Consider the following 7026-nt stretch of genomic DNA (forward strand, 5'->3'; position numbering starts at 1 on the left):
AGTTACCAAATTCAACAAAAAATTACCAAACTTATTTTATGTGCTGTACAAACATACATATCGAGACCTAACCGCCAAAATAACGTAAGCGACATAAAGCATCTACAAGTATTTCTGCATCAAAAAGAAAATTTTGAAAAAAATGTCGCTTACGTTATTTTGGCATTTAAGGCTCGATATGTCTGCACATATGTATATCCTAAGATACCAAGTTTTCAGGCAATCAGCGCTCCATTCACCTAAAATATTTACGAAAGTTTTTTTATTTTTTTTTATATTGAACGAAGCTTGAAAGAACTATATTTTTATTAAAAAAACCAAAATTGAATTACAAAAAAATAATCTTTTCAAAAATTGTCCAAATATGGTGCGGTTATAATTTTTTATGTAAACAAGTGACAAGAAAATATATAAAAAATTTACTGCTTGATGGAAAGCTTTCGACACACATAGCCAGAGTGAAGTCCCCCGCTTAATGCTGTAGCTTTTTGAACGAGAACATACATATTTACGTAGAATTCTTCTCATATGTATGGTTGCCGCGTACACCGGAAAGTTGATAGTAATTTCAATGCTGACGAACTGACAGGGAATGGTAGGGCCACTCAAAATCTTCCAGGAAAGGATACGGTGGATATACTTAGGAATAGCCACTTTCAAGTAGTTTGTTAAAGATTACACCATTATAAATAGTAACCAAGGGATGCTGGAACAACTGAACAACTTTAGCCTTGCGAAACTTCAGGATTACCAGGTATTTCTATAAAAGGAAATGCTTACGGGCCACTTACTAAATCAGAACATATACTGGAAAAGTTACCAAATTGAAAAATAAATTATCAAATTTCCAAACTAGATAAATAAAGAAAACTATTACCAATTTTGGTTAAAAATTACCAAAGCAGCAACGCTGATCTTGACGCGTCGTGTTCATTCGTGTTCTACAATCGGCAGCGTACGGTCTGTAGTGAACAATTGTTGTAAGGTGAAAAAGTAAAATTTATTTATATTGCTGTTATATTGATACTGTAGTTATAGTGAAAGTTATAATATATATAATGTTGAAACAAAAATTGTACTGGCAGTATAATGCTGAAAAAAATTAGTGCTAAAACTATTTTCCCCCATTTGCATGCTCATTTGCGTGATAATATTTCAATTACTTGAAAATTGCTTAAAGTGTTCTCAACTCAGTGTTCATTTAAATTCCATGTATACAGAAATCACAAAAAGCAAAGTATAAAGGTTATGTCGAAAAAAAGGTGCTCCAATGTGATAAAATGTGTCGGGAAATTGCTCAAGAAGATGTTTCTAGTGCAAATGGGCAGGAATTGGGTGACACTCCAAATAATGCCATTTCTGAAAGTTTTGCAATTTTATTGATGAATTGAAGTGCACTCACGAAGTATCCGACTCGGCTCTCACATTAATGGTTTCGGAATTAAAAAATATTGTAAATAGTTATAACGTGGAAAAGAAAAAGAAAATGTCACAGTTTTGTAACGACCACAAAATATTTGAACACAAGGTATCGTTTTTAATGCTATTTCTCATGATGTTTCTGAAACTTGTCTTTCAAAGTTTGATTCGCGGTACAAAAGAATTCTAGTTTTTCAAATTAACTTAAATTTTGTCGCATCGAAAGAAATATTTCTGGGCTATGATGAATACTCATAAAAAGGCATATTTTCATTACATTTCATTAATAAAAACCATTCAAGTTTTATTGCGTGATAAAGATTTCTTTAAACAGTTCGAGGAAGCCAAATCATGTAAAGAAAATATTTATTCCGATTATAATAATGGTTCCATATACACAAAAAACATTTTTTCCGTGAAGACTCAAGAAAAAAATCGAATTACTAATGTTTCAAGATTCGTTTGAAAATTTTAATCCCTTGGGATCTTCAAAAAAAAAACATAAACTCGTAGGTGTTTATATGGTTATTGGCAACATTCCAAATAAATATAGATTTAATATAAACAATATTCAGCTTGTTCTGCTATGCAAAGAGCGTTTTATTAAAACTTTCGGAATAGATAAAATTTTTGAGCCCTTGATTTCTGATGTAACTGAGTTGGAGAAAACTGGAATTAATATAACGATTAACAATTCTGTGCAAAATTATCGTGGAAGTATGATCGCAATGCTTGGTGATAATTTAGGAAGTCACCAAATAGGTGGTTTCGTAGAAAATTTCAGTTCTAGTAAATATTTTTGCAGATATTGTCTATACTCGCCAGTCACAGTCAAAACTTTCCAGCCACCAATTCCTACTTCACGTACTCCACTGAACTAAAATCAATGCATAGCTGACGGTCCTCCTAACAGTATGGCGGTATTGAGAAATTCCTGCCTTAACCAACTCAACTATTATCATGTGTGTGAGGGTCTTCCACCATGCTTATCGCATGACTTATTTGAAGGCATAATTCCATATGACTTAATGGAAGTTTTAAAATATTTTATTAAAAAAAATATTATTTCGATGGATTATTTGAATTTACGTTTAACGTCTTTACGTAAAAGATTTAAATTATCTCTTTCTTTTCCTCGGATATATCTTAAGATGAAAAAATTACCTGGCAAAGCGGATGAAGTTCGTCATTTCCTTTTTTTAATGCCGTTAATATTTTTGCACAAAATTTTTGATTACAATGATCCCATCTGGGAATTTTTCACGACTATGGTCGAAATTTGCCGGCTAATATGTAGCCTTAAAATAAGCAAAAATCAAATTTGTTTACTCTCTCATTATATATATGTATACATGGAGTATAGAAAAGAATGCTTCTCAGAACTAAATTTTCGTTCGAAGCATCATTACATTTGTCATTATCCCGACCTTATAAGAAAATTTGGGCCATTGATTCATTTCTGGACAATGAGATTCGAACACAAGCATCAATATTTCAAAAGAATTTCATAAACCACAAAAAATTTTAAAAATATAACCTTAACACTCTCTGAAAAACACCAGCAGATGCAAGCAAGTATTTTTGGTAAGAGATTTAATTTCAAAGTAATATGTGACAATGCCGAACGTCTTGAAAAAAATATGTTTAATTTCAATTTACCAAAGAAATTTTCTTTTGTTACCAAAAGATTATCATATGATAGTGTTAAGTTTGAAGAAAATAATTTTATTTTAACAGATTTTATTGAAGAAAGAGGCATTACAATATTTAAAATTTGTTCTATACACCTACAGTATCGGTCATATCTATAGCACGCCATTTCAAAGTGATATTGTGTGCCACTTATGTTTATTTATTTATTTTTAAGAATTTTCAATTAAAATACAGTTCTTTCTCTAACAAACCACATATAAACCCAAGTTTAACAATTTATAGAAAACTTCAAAAAAGTGCAAAAAATTTCCACCTAAGTTTCAAACTTTTTCTCGGAAGTGTCTCGAAAAACGAGTACACAGTTTTTTAGCCCCTGCAATTTTAGTCTGATAATGTGCAAATTTCAAGTAGGTACGAAGTACCGTTAATTTTTTAGAATTTTTTTTGTCGCATTGGCTTACATATAATGAATAAACTCAATTTATTTGTATATGGAGGAAAGCCGCAACACCTTTGGAGAAAAAAATTCTAAAAAATCAACGGTAACTTTCAGTCACTTGAAGCTTGCACATTATCAGACTAAAATTCATTGGGCTATAAAGCTGTGTATTCAGAAAAATTCAAACTCTTCTGAGAAAAAAGTTTGAAATATAGGTGAAAATTTGTTGCACTTTTTTGAAGTTTTCTACAAATTGCTAAACTTGGATTTATATGGGGTTTGTTAGAGAAAGAACTGTATTTTAATTGAAAATTCTCAAAAATAAATAAATAAACATAAGTTGCACACAATATCACTTTGAAATGGCGTGCTATAGATATGACCGATACTGTAAGTGAAAACTTTCAAGATATTACATTTTACGGCAAGACTATTCAAATGTGGTATAATTACAATAGCGTACATATCCAATGACACCTCCAGAGCAGGACGCAGATCATTCCAATCAATATATATTTATGACAATTCTCCGATTACACAGCATTGACAATGTCGAGCGGCGCTTTCACATCAAGCTCGGAAACAACTCCTCAAGTAAAAACTATTTGAGCATTTTCAAATACCTGGGCAAAAAGTGCCATCGGATATAATGCAAATGTTAAATAATGGTCAAAAATTGGGGAGAAAATTTAATGTTTTGGCTAATATATTAGTTGATGAAATGCGTATGTTTTCATTTTACATTCCAATGGGAATACTCCGATCAGTAGCGCAGCAAGCCGTGTATACCCTGATTCCTTACTCGAAAAAGACAGTGAGGGTAATATCATCTCTCTTACGACAGCACCTATTTTGACAATAATGCAAAATCGGAATTACTTTTTAAATCGTTCGCCAAACACTAAGTCAACAAATCTCTCATCAAACATTCCCTTCAAAAAGAGAAGACTAACGAGCATACTTCAAAAGACATGCGTCCATTGGGAAGTACAGGAGGATGTACCGCCGAAAGCATTACATTTGATGCAATCCAAACAGAAATATTTAAAAACGTTATTTGCAAATGGGCCTGAATATCAACGAATGAATTTAATTCAATCCCATATGAAGGATTGTTTTTGGTTGCAGAGGCAATTTTTTAATATAATGGATCCGGTACCTTCTATTAGAGACGTTCAAATAAATTGGCCATTTAAATTTTATGAGGACTGCTTGCGCCTGCACTTTGAAAAGCTTATGGTCATCAACGCAAATATATTTTGTGAAAATTCAAAAATTCGGTAAGTAAATTTAAGAAACTTTTGGAAAATAACTAGAGCTGCACCATTTTTTATAGATTTCGTCTATGCGTTATATGGAAGAAAATGCGCAACATCCTTGACAAAAAAAAATCTCAAAAATCAACGGTAATTTTTAGAGACTTGAAAGTTGCGCCTTGTAATACTAAAATTTAATGGGCTACAAAACTGTGTACTCAAAATTGTTCTAAGAAATGGAATTGAAAAGTTGAAAATTTTGATGACAAGTGTTTGGTCGTTCTTGAATTTTCCCGAGTTATATATGAAATTGAAAAAAATTGATTCTGCTGGTTCTTGCTGTTGAACTAACTATATTTTTTATAAAAAAAGGGAAAAATTTGGTATGGAAAATATCAATAAAGAAACGTGTGGGTATTCATATTTTTGACGTTGGCTGTATATCCATACATACACACAGTTGCTTGTTTTATTAATTATATATAAGTCTTGAAACCTTGCTGTACATGGTTTTTATTTTGTTGTGAGAAAAATTTAACGTGGGTAACATAGCGCACAGTAACAAAATATGTTTCAACACATATGTATGTACATACCTATGATAGCTATGAGAGGCAAATTAGACGGTAATTGCTTTATTAGAGCTTCCATTGTGGTCCCAACCTGAAAATACGATTCAGAAAAAAATTATTATGCAATTATTTAAACATGTTGCAAAATCTTGCCTCAATGTTACTGAAAAGAAAATTTGGATTTTCTCCGAAATAGTTAACGAGTCCTTCAATAATTTTTAAGTCGCTGTCAATGGTGCTGCTCTTGTTATTATCCAAAAGTTTCTTAAATTTATTTACCGAATTTTTGAGTTTTCACAAAATATATTTGCGTTGATGGCCATAAGCTTTTCAAAGTGCTGGCGCAAGCAGTCCTCATAAAATTTAAATGGCCAATTTATTTGAACGTCTCTAATAGAAGGTACCGGATCCATTATATTAAAAAATTGCCTCTGCAACCAAAAAAATCCTTCATATGGGATTGAATTAAATTCATTCGTTGATATTCAGGCCCATTTGCAAATAACGCCTTTAAATATTTCTGTTTGGATTGCATCAAATTTAGTGCTTTCGGCGGTACATCCTCCTGTACTTCCCAATGGGCGCATGTCTTTTGAAGTATGCTCGTTAGTCTTCTATTTTTGAAGGGAATGTTTGATGAGAGATTTGTTGAATTAGTGTTTGGCGAACGATTTAAAAAGTAATTCCGATTTTGCATTATTATCAAAATCGGTGCTGTCGTATGAGAGATGATATTCCCCTCACTGTCTTTTTCGAGTAAGGAATCAGGGTATTTTGTCACGGCTTACTGCGCTACTGATCGGAGTATTCCCATTGGAATGTAAAATGAAAACATACGCATTTCATCAACTAAGATATTAGCCAAAACATTCAATTTTCTCCCAAATTTTTGACCATTATTTAACATTTGCATTATATCCGATGGCACTTTTTGCCAAGGTATTTGAAAATGCTCAAATAGTTGTTTTACTTGAGGAGTTGTTTCCGAGCTTGATGTGAAAGCGCCGCTCGACATTGTCAATGCTGTGCAATCGGGGAATAGTCATAAGTATATATTGACTGGAATGATCTGCGTCCTGCGCTGGAGGTGTCATTGGATATGTAATTGATGGTGGCGGTGGTTCTGCAATAGCTTCATAATTTTCTTGGTTTGATGAAACAAGTGTCGCGGCTGTTGGGCGCTCAGTCCATTCTTCATTCTCCAAAAGCATTAAAATTTAATTACTTTTCAAATAGTATTCAAAAATGGAATTACTGCAAATCTTAGTTCCATCCCTTTCTAGGACCAACTTTGATCCTGAAATACCGAATTTCTTTGCTACAAGTAAAATTTTGAAGTATGTACATAAAACATTACACTTTAAACAAGAGCTTAATATTTACCTTCTTCAATTATCGCCTCTATAAACGCAGCAGCCATGAACGTTTTTTTATGCGCCTATCGGAGCTCCAGACTTTGCAGACGACCTCGGCCATTGTAAATTAAATATGTATATGTATGCCTTAATAATAAAATACAAATATCTGTAGTAACTTATTTTTATAATACATTCAACTCTCTTATAAACGACGAATGTTGAGAATAAGCAAAGATAATATTTATTTTTTGAGTTTATCACTTTTACTGGGTTGTACATTATAATATCTTTTATATTAACTAGACTATAACAATTTTGATCGCTTACGC

General features: G+C 32.2%; 1 pseudogene; it reads left to right on the top strand.

Annotated features, from left to right (window-relative positions):
* The first annotated feature begins 3889 nt into the window (after nt 1-3889).
* LOC108379503 (uncharacterized) lies at nt 3890-4331 on the top strand (annotated as a pseudogene).
* Nucleotides 4332-7026: the final 2695 nt, after the last annotated feature.

The sequence above is a fragment of the Rhagoletis zephyria genome, unplaced genomic scaffold (genome assembly GCF_001687245.7).
Source record: "Rhagoletis zephyria isolate East Lansing unplaced genomic scaffold, Rhagoletis_zephyria_1.1 Rzeph_scaffold_16544, whole genome shotgun sequence".
In the NCBI taxonomy this organism is placed as follows: domain Eukaryota; kingdom Metazoa; phylum Arthropoda; class Insecta; order Diptera; family Tephritidae; genus Rhagoletis; species Rhagoletis zephyria.